The following is a 16,807-nucleotide window of genomic DNA, read 5'->3' on the forward strand; positions in this document are numbered from 1 at the left end:
TCAGAATTTCCATAATTTCCAAACAGGTAACTATCTGAAATCTTTGCCAATTTTATACTGACGTACAGAATGTCTTACGTACCTTTAATAAAATGGTTCATGCGTCTACGCGTGTTTAAATAACGAGAACAGTTTCCACACGCGATATGATGTGTGCTCCACGACTTCAGTTGTTCGTAATTTGGTCCTCAGCGAATAACCTCACCTCAAAATGTAGCCTTCAAGTAACATTCATCATGTTGTTGTGTACACGGAAGTAATATACGCAAGATACATGCTCGGAAATACTTACAATGTTTCCACTGCTATTGTTCCAATTACAACAGTCAACCTCAGTAACACACCTCGCTGATTATTTATGATCCTCGTTTAAGGATGCCCGTGAAGCAAACTTCGTAGACACAGCTTTCTCCTAATTCACTAACCGCACTGAAGGCTACATTATGGTGGCGTCTCACTGCTAGCAGGGGCTGGACAAAAACACGGAAGGACCAAAAACACGACACATTACAAAGCCTAATACGGTGTAGGAGAGCTACTGAAATTCTAAACAGCTTCCAATCGTCTCGGTTAGCGCCCGGTCTCGGAATGGATAAATACAGGACATCTACGGTATTGAAGGGCATCTTACACCACTCTTCCTGAAAAATACACTACTGGTCATTAAAATTGCTACACCAAGAAGAAATGGAGACGGTAAACGGGTATTCATTGGACAAATCTATTATACTAGAACTGACATGTGATTACATTTTCACGCAATTTAGGTGCATAGATCCTGAGAAGTCAGTACCCAGAACAACCACCTCTGGCCGTAATAACAACCTTGATACACCTGGGCATTGAGTCAAACAGAGCTTGGATGGCGTGTACAGGTACAGCTGCCCATGCAGCTTCAACACGATACCACAGTTCATCAAGAGTAGTGATTGGCGTACTGTGACGAGCCAGTTGCTCGGCCACCATTGACCACACGTTTTCAATTGGTGAGATATCTGGAGAATGTGCTGTCCAGGACAGCAGTCGAACATTTTCTGTATCCAGAAAGGCCTATACAGGACCTGCAAATTGCTGTCGCACTTTATCCTGCTGAAATATAGAGTTTCGCAGGGATCAAATAAAGGGTAGAGCCAGGGGTCGTAACACATCTGAAATGTAACGTACACTGTTCAAAGTGCCGTCAATGCGAACAAGAGGTGACCGAGACGTGTAACCAATGGCACCCCATACCGTCACGCCTGGGGATACGTCAGTATGGTGATGACGAATACACGCTTCCAATGTGCGTTCACAGCGATATCGCCAAACACGGATGCGACCATCATGATGCTGTAAACAGAACCTGGATTCGTCCGAAGAAATGACGTTTTACCATTCGTGCATCCAGTTTCGTCGTTGAGCACACCATCGCAGGCGGTCCTGTCTGTGATGCAGCGTCGAAAGTAACCGCAGCCATGGTCTCCGAGCTGATAGTCCATGCTGCTGCAAATGTCGTCGAACTGTTCGTGCAGATGGTTGTTGTCTTGCAAACGTCCCCATCTGTTGACTCAGGGATCGAGACGTGGCTGCACGATCCGTTACAGCCATGCGGATAAGATGCCTGTCATCTCGACTGCTAGTGATACGAGGCCGTTGGGATCCAGCACGGCGTTCTGTATTACCCTCCTGAAGACACCGATCCCATATTCTGGTAACAGTCATTGGATCTCGACCAACGCGAGCAGCAATGTCGCGATACGATACATCGCAATCGCGATAGGCTACAATCCGACCTTTATCAAAGTCGGAAACGTGATGGTACGCATTTCTCCTCCTTAGACGAGGCATCACAACAACGTTTCACCAGGCAACGCCGGTCAACTGCTGTTTGAGTATGTTTGAGTATGAGAAATCGGTTGGAAACTTTCCTCATGTCAGCACGTTGTAGGTGTCGCCACCGGCACCAAGCTTTTGTGAATGCTCTGAAAAGCTAATCATTTGCATATCACAGCATCTTCTTCCTGTCGGTTAAATTTCGCGTCTGTAGCACGTCATTCTCGTGGTGTAGCGATTTTAATGGCCAGTAGTGTAGTTGCAAATTCTGATAACAACGATGTAAGTGGATAGGGATCACGCACACTACTCTCCAGAGCAGACCACAAAGGCTCAATAATGTTGACATCTGGTGAGTTTAGTGGCCAGGGGAGAGTCAACAATTCATCCTCGTGCTCACAAAACCAGTGCCGGACGATGCGAGCTGTGTGGACAGGGGCCCTGGCGTCTCGGAACACAGCACCACTACTGGGAAACAAACACTGTATTGTGGAGTGGATCTGATCAGCCAGAAGGGTCACACAATCCTTGGCCGTGTAGCGACCTTGCAGAGTAACCACGGGGCGCACGAAATACCACGAAACGGCTGCCAAATCATCAACGAACCCCACCGTGATTAATTCTTATGACGTAAACACGGCCAGAAATTGAAAACAGTGTGAAACAAGATTCATGCGGCGAAGTGACTTTCTTCCACTGTTCATCAACCCATGTTTTACGGATCCAGCACCATGTTTTCCTGTTACGGGCATTTGCGCCACTGATGGGTGGTTGTGCAGTTCCAGCTCTCCCTGAAATTCCCGGCTCCCTTCGTTTTGTTTTGGATTTCGAGAGTGCTATATGTAGTTCTGCAGTGACTTTTACAGCTGCCGTCCTCTTATTTTTTGTAACAGTCCTCTATGACCGTTTGTCACGATCACGCAACACACACTTTTGTTCGCGTTGTGACATGGCGGCTGACGTTCTCCCGTGTTCCCTGTATGCGATATAAACCTACGATCTACGATACGGTGCCTCTTAAAATACCAAACACCTCAGCTCCCTTGGTTAGGGAATCATGCACCACACAAGCACCAAAAAACAGCCATCGAAAATTTTTTTAATACTTTTTCACTTTGATAGCTGATCTTTACAGATTTTTATGAGCTGAATCCAAATCTACCCTTAGTTTGATTGTATCACCCACAGTTTTCGGGCAATATCCTTTTTATTATACAGTATAAAAATCCTATGCTATACGGTAAACGGGGAAATTAATGAAACGCTTTGCTACAACATAAGCATGGTTTGTATTTGCAGTAAGCTGTTTAAAACTTCCTGGAAGATTAAAACTGTGTGCCGGACCGAGACTCGAACTCGGGACCTTTGCCTTTCGCGGACAAGTGCTCTACCATGTGAGCTACCCAAGCACGACTCATGACCCGTCCTCACAGCTTTACTTCTGCCAGTACCTCGTCTCCTACCTTCCAACCTTTACAGAAGCTCTCCTGTGAACCCTGCAGAACTAGCACTCCTGAAAGAAAGGATATTTCGGAGACATGGCTTAGATGGTAGAGCACTTGCCCGCGAAGGCAAAGGTCCCGAGTTCGAGTCTCGGTCCGGCACTCGGTTTTCATCTGTCATTAAGTTTCATATCAGCGCATACTCCGCTGCAGAGTGAAAATCTCATTCTGGAATGATATATGTTAATAGAGGTTTCACTTGTCAGCTGTAATTAGTTTGTATTTTCTGTCTCTTTTTTCGTTGAAGCTTCTTGTGTACCTTTTTCTACGATGAGTCGCTTGCTGTACTTTTCAGTGAAGTGACCAACAGTAGTTACCCGTTATGTTGGTGTTCCAGCGGCCTTGGTAGCGTTTTTCCATGACTTTAATGTCCTGGTGAAACGGTCTCCTTGCTCCTCACTAACATCTCTCATATTTTCAGGGAAGTAATCAAGCTGATTGTTCAAAAAGTGAACTTTCAGACTCATTAAAGATCCTAAAGTTTTAAGCTTCTTTAGCATTGTCACTATAATAGATACATATTCTGGGTCTTTTTCATGTCCTAAGAACTTTGTAACCACTTGCTCGAATGATAGCCATGCTTCTTTCTCATTTAAGGTCATTGTGGATTCAAAGTTAACATCAAACATCAATTTTCTAATGTCAGGTCTGACAAAGACGCCTTCTTTCAGTTTAACTTCTGAAAGGTATGGAAACTTTTGGCAGAGGTGCTTAAAACATGGTCTATCTTTAGGCAAAGCCTTTACAAACTGTTTCATTGAGCCTGTCTTTATATGTAGAGGTGGTAGGAGTAGGTTTTTTGGATCTACAAAGTTTTTGCGTAGAATGTTCTTGTCACCAGGTTTTAAAGACTCCCTCACAGGCCAGTTCTTTCTGCGCCAGTGTTGATCGCTAGCCCTACTGTCCCATTCACACAAGAAACATGGAAATTTGGTAAAGCCACCTTGTTGACAAAGGACCATGCATGTTACTTTTACTCGTAGATCACCACTTATCATCCAACTATGAGCAGAATAGCCTATTTTATTTAGCACCATTTCTAGGTTTTCATAGCTTTCCTTCATATGTACAGAATGTCCAACTGGTATAGACGCATACATGTTATCATTGTGTAATAAAACATCCTTTAAAGTAGTTTTGGATGAATCAATAAACAGCCTCCAGTCTTCCTTTTTGTATTCAATACCAAACTCATTCATCAGACTGGGAATGTCTGAGGAGCACACTAAATCACCTTCTTGTTGAAAAACTTGGGAAATTGTTGCTCTGTCTTCGTATATATGCATATGCTGGTTCCAACTGCCAACTAGTTCTTTTCTTTTAATCTAGAGCCTAGCAATTCAACTTTTTCTTTCGTTAAGCCGAGATCCCTAACCAACTCGTTAAGCTCAGTCTGAGTAAACAATTTGGGCTCTAGACTTTCTGTATTACAAGGGAATTCATCATCATCTGGTTCATCTAAATCAGATCGTACATCAGAAACTACTTCTGTTGGAATAGAATTTAAATCATCTAGTGGTTCAGGAACTAGCAAATCTACATCATGCCCTACGGGTTAGATAGTGGATGGAAGGTTAGGGTAGTTTATTACCTTATTGTTTTTCGAATTATGACCAGTAATATCAACACTGCAAAAGTAGCAATCATCAGAATGATTTTTCGACTCCCACCATATCATGGGAACAGTATACGTAAAGGCTTTTTTCTCCTTTTTGAACGATTTTCTCAGATCTTCAACATACACATAACATACCTTATGTGGCCTCCAAGATTTATCTTGATCACCAAGTTTAGATCCAAAGTATGATAGATAAACTTTTTTCACAAAGTCTGTAATGTTTCTTTGGTGTTTTTTAATCACAAATTCACCAAAAATATAACAAAAACCGTCATCAGAATTTTTAAAACCATGAGTAGACATTGTACTGAGCACACGTACAGGAAATGGGAGTGAGGTTAGGCTGACAGTAAACAAAACACCATCTGTTAACACAAAAATAGAATCGACCTTATTTGCCGGCAAATGGTTTTCAGCAGTGCTACCAACGTCATCTACATTCATTACAAGTAATTTTTAAATTATTTTAACTACATAAAACCTGTTAAATTCTTTAAAAAATCGCTTAATTTAATAAATTTAACTGTAAAATGTTTAGAAATGGTGGGTGGCGCAGTGTTTTAAGTATCATATTTAATTTCCCACCCTAAAAAACATAAGGATAAGGTATTTTCAGCAAAATTTTTTTTTCCATCGCTGGCCTGTGTAATTTACCCACGTTCTAATTCACTTAGCTCCGACATATTGCGCTCACAGCCTGACGTAACACTGTTCTCACCACGCCTGACATCTGCAACGTTTTGAGGACAAGTGCCGCTCGTGGTAAAATACAACAGCGCAAGCTGCAGGTTGGCTAGCATCTGCATTTGTGTTCCAGCATGCACCTGTCGTCGTGTTTTCAAACTTTTACCCTACACCTGCAGTTCATACATCGAAGTAAACTTGTGAGGAAGGTGGCAAGCCTTTCCGAATAGATCTACATTTTTACATTCATACTCTGCAAACCACTGTGAAGTGCGGAGCAGAAGATGTTCCCTCTGTACCACATATTTATGTTTCTTCTAATTCCACTCGAGAATTGGAAGAAGAAAGAATGATAGCTTAAATACATTTGTGCGTGCTGAACTATCGTAGCTTAGAGATCTGTATGGTGCGATGTGTAGAGTGCTGAAGTATTTTCCTAGTTCCCTCCCTAACACTATTTGTTGAAAGTTGGTAAATAGGTATTCCGGGCAAACTTAAGGGCTATCTTCAAGAGTCTGAGGGTCAGGGATTTTCTCTGCCTCGTGATGGCTGGGTGTTGTGTGCTGTCCTTAGGTTAGTTAGGTTTAAGTAGTTCTAAGTTCTAGGGGACTTATGACCATAGCAGTTGAGTCCCATAGTGCTCAGAGCCATCAAGAGTCTGCCAGTTGATGTTTTTCGGCATTTTCTTAATGATCTCCTGTGATACGGACAAACATGTGACCATTTGAGCTGCCCTACTTTATACGCGTTTAGTACTCCCTGTAAGTCTTGTTTGACATATGTCCCTCATACGTAAAAGTATTCCAAGTCGGACATACAAGTGCATTATAAATAATCTTCTTTGCAAACTGAATGAATTTTCTCAGTATCCCAGCAAAGAACCGATGTCTTTTACTTGCTTGAGGTGGAGTCTATGAGAGCGATCCGTTTCATATCCCCACGAACTAATTGAATTTTCTTATTTTAAAAGAACTGAAGGGCGATATGTTTAATTGTTAAAATCATTCAACAGCCAAGATCGCATGAAATATTCTTTTTTATTTAAGGAAACTGGTTTTAGCAAACTATGCCGTCATCTTCAGATCTTTATTCCTCCACAAATTACTAATCCCAGATACTTGTATGAGCTGAGTAATGCCAATTGTGGAACGGCCGTATTGCATGATTAGTCACTATTGCCAAAAGCTTCTTAAAACATATAACCTTTAAGTCACTTCCCTGAATCACTCCTTCAGATATAGAACTATCTATCGGTGACTTTCTATGCATGATAACAATCTTTGTTCTCCCAAGCAATAAATTCTCAATCCAGCTGCAAATTTAGTTTGATACCCCACGTGAAAATACTTTCATTAATAAGTGTTGATATGGTATAAAGTCAAATGCTTTTCTGAAGTCAGACAAACATGTGACCACTCATGCTGCCCTACTTTGTATGCGTCCAGTATACTGCGTCAGACTGCCTTGAGCGATGGCTTTTACAACGTATGTGAGAAAAGCGGGATTTGGATTTCGCGTGGCCGACATTTTCGTTGTTCACCAAGTCTGGCATAGAGGTGACATACTGTTCGAGGTACATCACTACTTTCGAGCAGAGAAATCGTTCTAATATTTTACAAGAGACGGATGTTAATGAGACTGGACGGTATTTTCGCGGATTACTTGTGGTATCCTACTACTGGACGGTTGTGATCTGTGCTTTCATCTAACTACAGGGCAGTATTTTTGATCGAGTGATCTACGAGAGTAGCTAACTCAGACATAAATTCTATGTAAAATCTGATAGGGATTCCATTGGGTCCTGGAGCTTTGTTTCATTTTATTAATCCCTTCTGTTTCTCAACTTAATGACGTTAATATCTTCATCGCTCCTCTCAACAGTAGTGCGAGAATAATACTCTGCTGTACCCTGTGATCCTCCTTTGAAGAGAAACATTTGAAAGCAGAGATCGGCAATTCTGTTTTTGTTTTGATACCTTAGATTTCAGTTCCTGTACCGTCCCTGAGTGTACGGGAACGAACATAGATACCACTGTTAGCGTCAACATACGACCATAAATTCTTTGGGTTTCGCGCGAGGTCACTCGATAAAATTCTGCTGTAGCAGTCATTGGAGTCTTAATCCACACCCTTTTAACCAAAATGCACGTACTGGGCAGTATTCGGTGTTTCTTTAGAAGTTCCTTTCCAGACACCGTACACCATGCGGGTCCTTCCATCATTAACTCCACGTTTTCTTATCTCAAACTGAATGTTCCAAGTCTTTTACCGTCTCTTCATGCAGTTTATGAGTACGTAAATTTTACTACTTGTTTCAGGTGTCATTTGCACTTGGGTATCTCTTTTTTGCCATCAAATGTAACACATATCAGTCAGCAAAGGGCTTCCGAAATATTTGCTCTTAGAAGTTTATTACCATACGCACCATTTACGAAACTATTAATATTCCCGCCGGTTGTATTACTATCGATCTGATGTTTTCTCTTAATGGTTCTGTTCCTTTCGAGGGTGGGTATGATAGTCGATAGGAGATAATTGTAAGCTTCTGATGATCCTTAATATTAACTGAGATAAGTCCAAAATATCTGACTTAAGCTTTAATTTACACTGGAATAGATTTGAGTTTCCTGTCTACAGCGAGGAACCCACCATCATCATTTCCCATTAGTTTGTCCTTTCGATACATATTTAGATTCATACCAACAATCTCATTTTCCTCAGTTTAGAACTTCAGTCAGCTTGCTCTACCAAATTTTATCCAAGTTTTACCGTTTTGTTTGTAGTGCTTCAAACTCTGACAATTTTTTGCGAATGCTTCGGCAGCTGATCACTAGTATTGTAATAGTCTTACCTCCGTGTGACAACATGGACATTTATTTGGATCTTACCGTAATCCTTTGATGTCTCAAACAGTTATTATTACCTGGAAAGCTGCCTAAAGATTAAAAAACAGAAAAAGGGTGGTTTCGCTCTGCTCATGGTCAGCTACCTTAGCTTCTGATGTATAATGCACTTATGAGGCATTTAAGGGGCACCCTTTCGCGCAACTAAGTTACAGCCCAGTATGTAACAGAACTTCCATTTGATTCAGAGCCAGGGAACGGGGAATGATCAGTTCTGGAGACAGTGCTCTAAATTGTGAGCTTCGTTGAAACCCTGTGAAAAAGGCTGGTTTGCCAACATACCCTGTCTGTAGATGTAACCATCCAAGTATGACCTCAGAGCCCAAACGTCTAGCATCGTTCTTTCCAACGTGCGCTGCAATAGAAGCAGGTTGGAAGCTGTTTCTTCAGTGGCTTCAGGAACAGCCTCCTCAAAACGTTTAATGAAACCTCGAGGCAGGCACAGTGAGTGCACAAGATAGTGCTTCTTATTCCTTGACGTGGAGTTACTCCTGAAAGAAAACCCTGCAGGATTCACAACGGATGAGGTCTATCAAAGCGGCTCAGCATGTTTCAGCATCAATGAGAAACCTCTTCTCTAGGGAGACTTGTGTAGTACCCTAAAGCCCACCTGGACCCGTCCCCACCAGGCCACCCACAGTCAATTCGTCGAGTGGTAACACAGCATACAGTTTTTTGAGTGTATCTACGGAAGAAGGTGTTACTTGATGTACTTTTGGCATCTCCCGTACATGCTTCTCGGTAGTCCACTCAACACAGCCATTTTCAACAGTTTTCAATCGCCTGACAGCAGTCTGGGGAATTTCCAGCTGCTCGAGAACAGCATTTGCAGAACACTAAAAACGGAAAAAAATTAAATAGATTCCAGAAAGTTTCAGATCTAAAATTGTATGAAACTTGGGACATAATTTACTGATTACCTGAAGATAATTGGAACTTTGAGTATCTACCTTGTTTTCCGAGGTTATTATCACTAATAAACTCGAGAAATAAACTCTAAAATATTAAAAATTTACGAAAAACTCACACAATGCACGCGGCAGCAGAATGGAAATTTAAGATAAATCCGGTTAAAGTATATCCTTTTGAGTATGGAAACGAAATGTAGTGTGATAGGCCGCAGCTCGTGGTCGTGCGGTAGCGTTCTCGCTTCCCACGCTCGGGTTCCCGGGTTCGATTCCCCGCGGGGTCAGGGATTTTCTCTGCCTCGTAATGCCTGGGTGTTGTGTGATGTCCTTAGGTTAGTTAGGTTTAAGTAGTTCTAAGTTCTAGGGGACTGATGACCATAGCTGTTAAGTCCCATAGTGCTCAGAACCATTTGAACCATTTGGAGTGTGATACGACAGTTATAATATGTGCAAAATACGTTACTATGCCACAGCAATTGTATTCCTAATATCCGTGTTTGCACCTCGAACGTAAACTTCCCGTAGAGGAAATTAGTCTACTAATGGAAAAAGGGTGAAACGATTTTTCAAACCAGATATTACCGCCAAAATTTGTAGAACATACAACTGTCGTGACAGCCATCGATTATTATGTCACACGTTATGCACGGCACTTGTAAACTTCCAAAAAGAATTTCTAAAAATCTTTATTATTCAGAAATATACTGATATTAGGGGAAACTCTTGTCCGAACGACGATATTACTGATTGGATTTGTAGGAACCACAAGTGAACTTTAGAACTGATATGGTCTGTAGGCAACGTTTGAAAATACACAATATACCACGGCACAAAAACAAATTTTAATAGCTCAGTGAAAGACAATGGTGATTAGGAAACCTCATACCAAGGCGAAAATGACAGATATTCAATGCACATCATCATCTGTGCCTCTTGCTCTAAACGTTCCTCAAAGTGTAAGTGAATGTAGTCAAACAGTGTCCCGTTCCTTTGTGGTTCTCAGTTACGCTTATATAATGTTTTAGTATAACGTATGTTAAATGATAGTAACAAAAAAAAAGATTTCCATAATACACAGAATTTGTTTAAAATTTCCTGTAATTTTCTAAGAAATAATATTATTGTCATTCCTCAACAATTCGCTCAAAAGCAGCAACATTTCCATATCCTATCCTACAGTTGAGGAGACTCCTGTCGCTGCTTCTTTAGCTGTGGATTTACCGTTTAACTATCGTAATTACATTTTTATTCACTGTTGGGCAGTATACTTTTCAAAGGCTGAGTGGCTGGAATCTGCTTAAATATGTGAATATGCAACAAGGCATGTGGGGGAAATAAGTAATAATCCTAAAATTTCATTCAAATAAAATTAGTTTTAGAAACGTTTTGTGCCAACAGAAATGATTTACTTCTACAATTACACTCTATGAGTCACTTTACGATGTATGGTGGAGAGTACTTTTAGTACCACTATCTTTTCTCCGCTTTCCTGTCCAGTAACAACCACTATTAATTTCACCAAGTATGTCTTCTTTAGTATGAAAGATATTATTTGTTTATTTTTGCCTTGGAAGTGATGGTTAAGCACTACAATAATGAAACTAAATACCGATAAATACATAATTATATACTACTGGAGCGTGCTGTATTATAAAACCTCCGACTTTTCATGTGAAATATCTCAAAGCTTTTTAAATAAAACAAACGTTATTAACATTGTGCATCTTTGTTCTTCGTGTTAATTTATTTCCAGTCCTCTGCCGCTAGAGGGTGCGAATTGTAACGTGTAACACGGCGGCGTGTAACGTAATGACGTCGGTGCATAAGAAACAGTGAGCTGCACTCGAGTTTCTATACTCCAGAAAATGTGCCACACATAGAGAGTCCTTTCCTTCAGCACGACAATGTCAGACCATAGAAGAGCGCTGCGAGATGTACAACAATCTGCCTTGGGTTCACTGTCATCGATCATCCTCGATAGAGTCCCACTTGGCCACATACTATTCTAATCTGTTTCCAAAACTTAAAGATCACCTCAGAGGACTTCACTTGATAGCGATGAAGCGGTGCAAGCAGAGGTGATGTTATGGTTCAGTCGACAAAGTGAAACATTCTTCAGGGTCGATATCAACAAACTGCTCTCATTGGGAGAAACGTGTTCGTCACCAGGATGACTATGTTGAGAAATAAATGTGTAGATATAAAGAATACAGATGCAGAATGTTAATAACGTATGTTTTATTTAAAAAGTTTTCAGAGTTTTCAATAAAGAAATGTGGAGGCATTACTTTCCAGCACTTCCTCATACATTATGCCAGTATTCGAAAAACTACACGTATACTATAACTTATTTGCAACATCGAAGAGCGAACCATGCAGCACTTTATGCATATCTAAGTGCGATAATTTCTACTACCATAACATTAAAAGGAAACATATACGTCCGTCAGATTGATTTTGTACTGGAGCTGCTCCCCAGTGACCGGCCTACAATAAGACAAATGCGGCTTTGGTGTAATTACAACGTATTCCGCGCAATTATCGAATTTTGTGCGGAGGGCTTTATGATGAAATGACAACAAAGCGTTCAGGAAGGGAAAGGCAACACTGAGATTTGTGGGAAGAATTGTAAGGGAATATAATTCAGATTAGAAACCCTTCTCCTTGAGTACAGTTCACCAGTCAAAAATCACTTACAAATTCTGAATAATTAAAGAGTTACGCGGATTTGTATGGGCAAGGCAGCTCTGTAACAAAAATTGCCCCTCAAACCCTGATGACCGATTCCACACAGAAACGGTACGATGCATCACAAAGGACTATCTTCTGAAAATTATTTCTTACGGTAAACATATTGCTTTATGATGATGTTATTAAATTTGTTGAAGCTGGGGTGTGTACTGGGTGATGGTGTTGCTGTTATTTCGGCATATTATCTGCAAATTAATTTCGAATGATCCTGACAAACAATTTGCCATTAAAACTAGTTGTTGAGTCAGAATCGGGTAATGTGCGTCCTAAAGTCGTATAATAACACGTGTGGTCAAACCTTGACAGGTCTGTGTGACTCGATTTAAAGGCACTCAGTATAGCAGTTCAATAGTTGAAATGTAGATCAACAACAAAAATACTGATTGGACTTTCCACTGATCGCTGAATTCCTTTCCTCTATGAAGTCCCACCATAATGGAGGACAGCACCAGTTAGTTGCTTATTAAATATATTTATTTCTTCCAATATTCGTCCCAACTGCGATAATAGTTATTTATTTGTGGCGACTAATTTTGTACCATTACGACCATTTCCAAACCCTAGTCTTAAACGAAAGTGTTATTATCCAATCGTTCGATTGGAAGGAAACCACTTTATATACTGGCATGATGTTTAACGTTTTGTATTCATGTTATGATGTCTAACGACGAATATGAACATTTACTACTCATATGCTCACTGATGCATTATATGATTTCACTTACGTTTAAGCTGTGGTTTTGATGATCCGAAACTAATCGCCACAAACAAATGGCTGTTATCGCAGCTGTGACAGATACTGGAAAAAATAAAAATATTTATTTTCCTTATTTGAAATGTGCAGTTCGCCGCAAACTTTGCAGTTGAAAGCGATTACCATGGAATGTAATGAGTCACTGCGGGCTTTCGATGAACGCACCCCAGTATTCTAGGGTAACGCGTGCTGGTCGTTGTGTACGGAGTATCAGCTAGCAGGATGCGAACTCCGCAGGCTGTGATTAACGAGCAAAGCCGCGGTTAGCCGAAGGCGGCTCACTGAACACCGACCTCAGGGTTATCAAGACAAACGAGCTCTGGCCCTGAGACATATTTTTGCAGGGGTAGTGTTATACGACGGGAATCGCTACACATGGTGCGCCATGCTCCAGCTCTGAAGAAGCAGCTCACTTTCCCTACGTTGTGTACGATGAGACGAGATCTACAACTGTCAGACAGAAAAATGGAAGGTGGTGTAGGTTTCAGGTAGTAATCGATCACTCTGTCGTTTCTGGTCATACCATCACAAGTTTTGCCTGATTTTATCCAGAGCCGTTAAACAGGAAGAAACTTTACCAAGAGTTTAGGGCTGGGACTAAGGCTAGGAGACAGTACCCATGTAGGCACAAGTGCCGCAGCAGACACTACCATCAGCCGTGCCAGGCCACACGGGAGAGTCACCAGGTACCACAGACGATGCAAACACATAGTTTAGGTGTTCCTTCATTGCACTGGTGCTGTAAAATAGAATAATGATCTACTATGAGAACACTCCAGATGGGGCGATGACATCTATGTGTACGACTTTTAATAGAATCTTTGAGAGAAATTTCCGCCTTTTGACTGGATATTTGTATTCATTATTTTAAACAATCGTTATTCAGCTTTACAACTATTGTCATGTAAAGTCTGAAATCTCAAAAACTTTCCTACCTACCTAACTGACATGTCATCGTCAAAGTAACAATTATCTGCTCTTATAAACTAGTCTTCGTATTAAAGGATGTGAGTACATATCAAAGGCAAATAATATGGGTGATATTGGCCATAGCAAATAAATATTAACCGACTGTAAAGCGTATCTGACCGCCAATACATTGCTGTGACCTGCAACCAACACCTCCAAATGTCGTCCACACATTAAATTTTAATAGATGTTTGATGGCTCTGGACCCAAGCATACTGAATCTAGACGGAAGATGTGTGAAACAATGAAAAACGAAGAAGTGATAGAGATTTCAGATAACTTAGAAGAAGACCAAGAAGCTCCGTCTTATTGTATGAATAGCAACATCAGTAGCGCGAAGTTCAGTTATTGATGAACTATCACACGATATGAATGGGAAGAAAAACCAGTTCAACATCTTAGGGAGTACTGCAATATAAGCACATGAGTCAGTTTACACAATACAAAAATGATCGGCCTGCGTGATATGAATTTGTCATTCCGCGACAACTTGTAAGAAAATGGTGTTACCACAGCAATGCGTGCGCGAAACTCTGTGATGGGAAAAGGAGGTGCAGAGTACAGAACAGTTAGCAGACAGAAAAATGCAGCAGCCGTATTATTCTTATGGCCAGAACAGCTTCATCGACAGTGCTGGCTCCACGCTGGAACGCTCGGGTGGATATTGCCCTGTCCGTTTGAAATTCTTGCCCACATGCTGTCTGATGCATCCAGACTTTTTTCTGAATTTACAAATGCCACAGACTCCAAGAACATGCGAACATAGTTGGTTGCATCCTTAGTGGCAAATTTTATAATTTTAGAGGATTTCCTCTTCCGCCTGTTCTTCAGTGACGACGTGATGCATATTATCCTACCAGAAGTATACAGCTTGTGCTACAATGGGGACGTGGAATACATTATCTGAAGTATCCGGACATCCCTATAAGATATGGAACTGACCACTAGATGCCACAAGACGTAGACCCACCAGCATAAAAGAAGGTGAAAAGGATTGTGTTTTCAGTAGAAAAGTTGTAACAGCAGAAAATGCGTCGGTAAGGGAACTCAGTGGCGTCGAACATGGACCAGTTACTGAATGTCACGATTGTAATATATGAGTCAGGGACATTGAAACCATTCTACAGCTGCCCGTCTCGACTGTTGGTGATGTAACTGTGAAGTTGAAAGGCGAAGGAACTGCCACAGCTAAACCAGTATCGGGCGTACCACTTGCGACGGACAGGGACCGCCTAGTATTGTGGAGGGTGGTTGGAAAAAATATCATGAAATCACCGGAAGGAAGCACTCTTGAGTTCCTAAGAGCTACCAGTAGTCCGCCGGCCGCTGTGGCCGAGAGGTTCTAGGCGCTTCAGTCCAGAGCCGCGCTGCTGCTACGGTCGCAGGTTCGAATCCTGCCTCGGGCATAGATGTGTGTGATGTCCTTAGGTTCGTTAGGTTCTAAGTCTAGGGGACTGATGACCTCAGATGTTAAGTCCCATAGTGCTTAGAGCCATTTGAACCAATAGTCCAGCTAGCAGAAGGGTGACCACACTCCTTTTTCAGGTCCACTAATAGATGTCCGGATTTTTTTGATCAGACAGCTTATAGTGATGCCATCTACACATCGGTTACTTGGGTTGGCATTAGATTGAATATACGCTAGTGTCCGAAAGTTAAAGATAGTCACGAAACCACGGAAATGAAAAGAGAAAAGAAGAGGAATTTCCCATCATCACCGTAAATATTTCCCAACGAATCCTACTATTTCGCTCTTTCTAGGAAAAGAGTACTCCGTGCTGTGAATAGCGGCGAAGCTAAACGGTAAACATAAACTGTGCATAATAACACCCGTGTCTCAGTCTTGCTGTCCTTTCACATTGAACCGAGTGTAGTCCCTTGGTCACGTTGACAAAGTAATGCCACAAAGACGCCATCTGGACTGTGTTTTGCAGGGCAGAAAACTGGGCCGCCTGGAAACAGACCAGACATAGACCGAAATCTGCGTAAACTTCTATGTTCCACAGAGTGTCATTTCCTGGCTTCGGTGACGGTTTCGAGACTTAGGAAACGTTTGTCGTAGGCCAGTAACAGGTCGACGAAGCAATGCTACCCCAAAGAAAGAATTATATTTGGTCACAACTGCACTACAAAATTGGAGTACACGTGCAAAACAGTTGGCTGCAAAGCTTGCAGCTGCCTCCACAGTTGCGGTTTCCCGACAAACTGTGTATCGGAGGCTCAGAAAAGCAGTGCTCTTTACCACACGACCGGCCATGAGCATCCCTAAAATCTACAATCCTTTTTCAATTGAAATGAGGACTTCTTTCAGTTGTCTGATCCGTCATTTGATCTTCTCATTGAAATAGGTCTATAGAATCAGGTCGTTCAATGATTTGCTCTTTCTCACGCATTTATATAAAGTCATCGATTGTCAGCTCTTGATTCTCTGAATCCAGCAGTTAGAGAACGTTATCAACTTCCACCTCTAAACTTAATTGTCTGGCAAGATCGATCAATCCTTCAATCACATGATCAATCCGATCAGGATCTGATGCTGATTCCCCCTCAGATTCGGTGGTGAACGAAGTGGTCACAATTATTTTCCAGACACCATCTAAAGTTTATTGTAAATTTCATTCCAAGATTGTCCAATTATTCTCGTGGCGACTAAAATATTGATCTGGTTCTTTAACAGAGTGTTCATCGTTTCGTCTCACAGTTCGTCTCATAGTTTCATGTAGATGTGCAAACGGTCGTCTCGTATAGTAAACTTTAAATGTGACTTCCTGGTACATCGGTTGAACCAATCTGGTTGTATTCGGTACACAACTTTCATATGTGGGTCGTGTGGAGGATGAGCTGGTGTGTTGTCGATTAATAGCATAACTTAAAACGGTATTTGTTTTAATTGGCAATAACTTCCG

At 41.4% G+C, this 16,807-nt stretch overlaps 1 protein-coding gene across 1 annotated transcript in view; it reads right to left on the bottom strand.

Moving 5' to 3' along the window:
• The window catches only part of LOC126251894 (serine/threonine-protein kinase 32A), a 620,320-nt gene that overhangs the window by 160,249 nt on the left and 443,264 nt on the right, over positions 1-16,807 (bottom strand). The window lies entirely within an intron of this gene.

The sequence above is a fragment of the Schistocerca nitens genome, chromosome 4 (genome assembly GCF_023898315.1).
Source record: "Schistocerca nitens isolate TAMUIC-IGC-003100 chromosome 4, iqSchNite1.1, whole genome shotgun sequence".
Taxonomy (NCBI): domain Eukaryota; kingdom Metazoa; phylum Arthropoda; class Insecta; order Orthoptera; family Acrididae; genus Schistocerca; species Schistocerca nitens.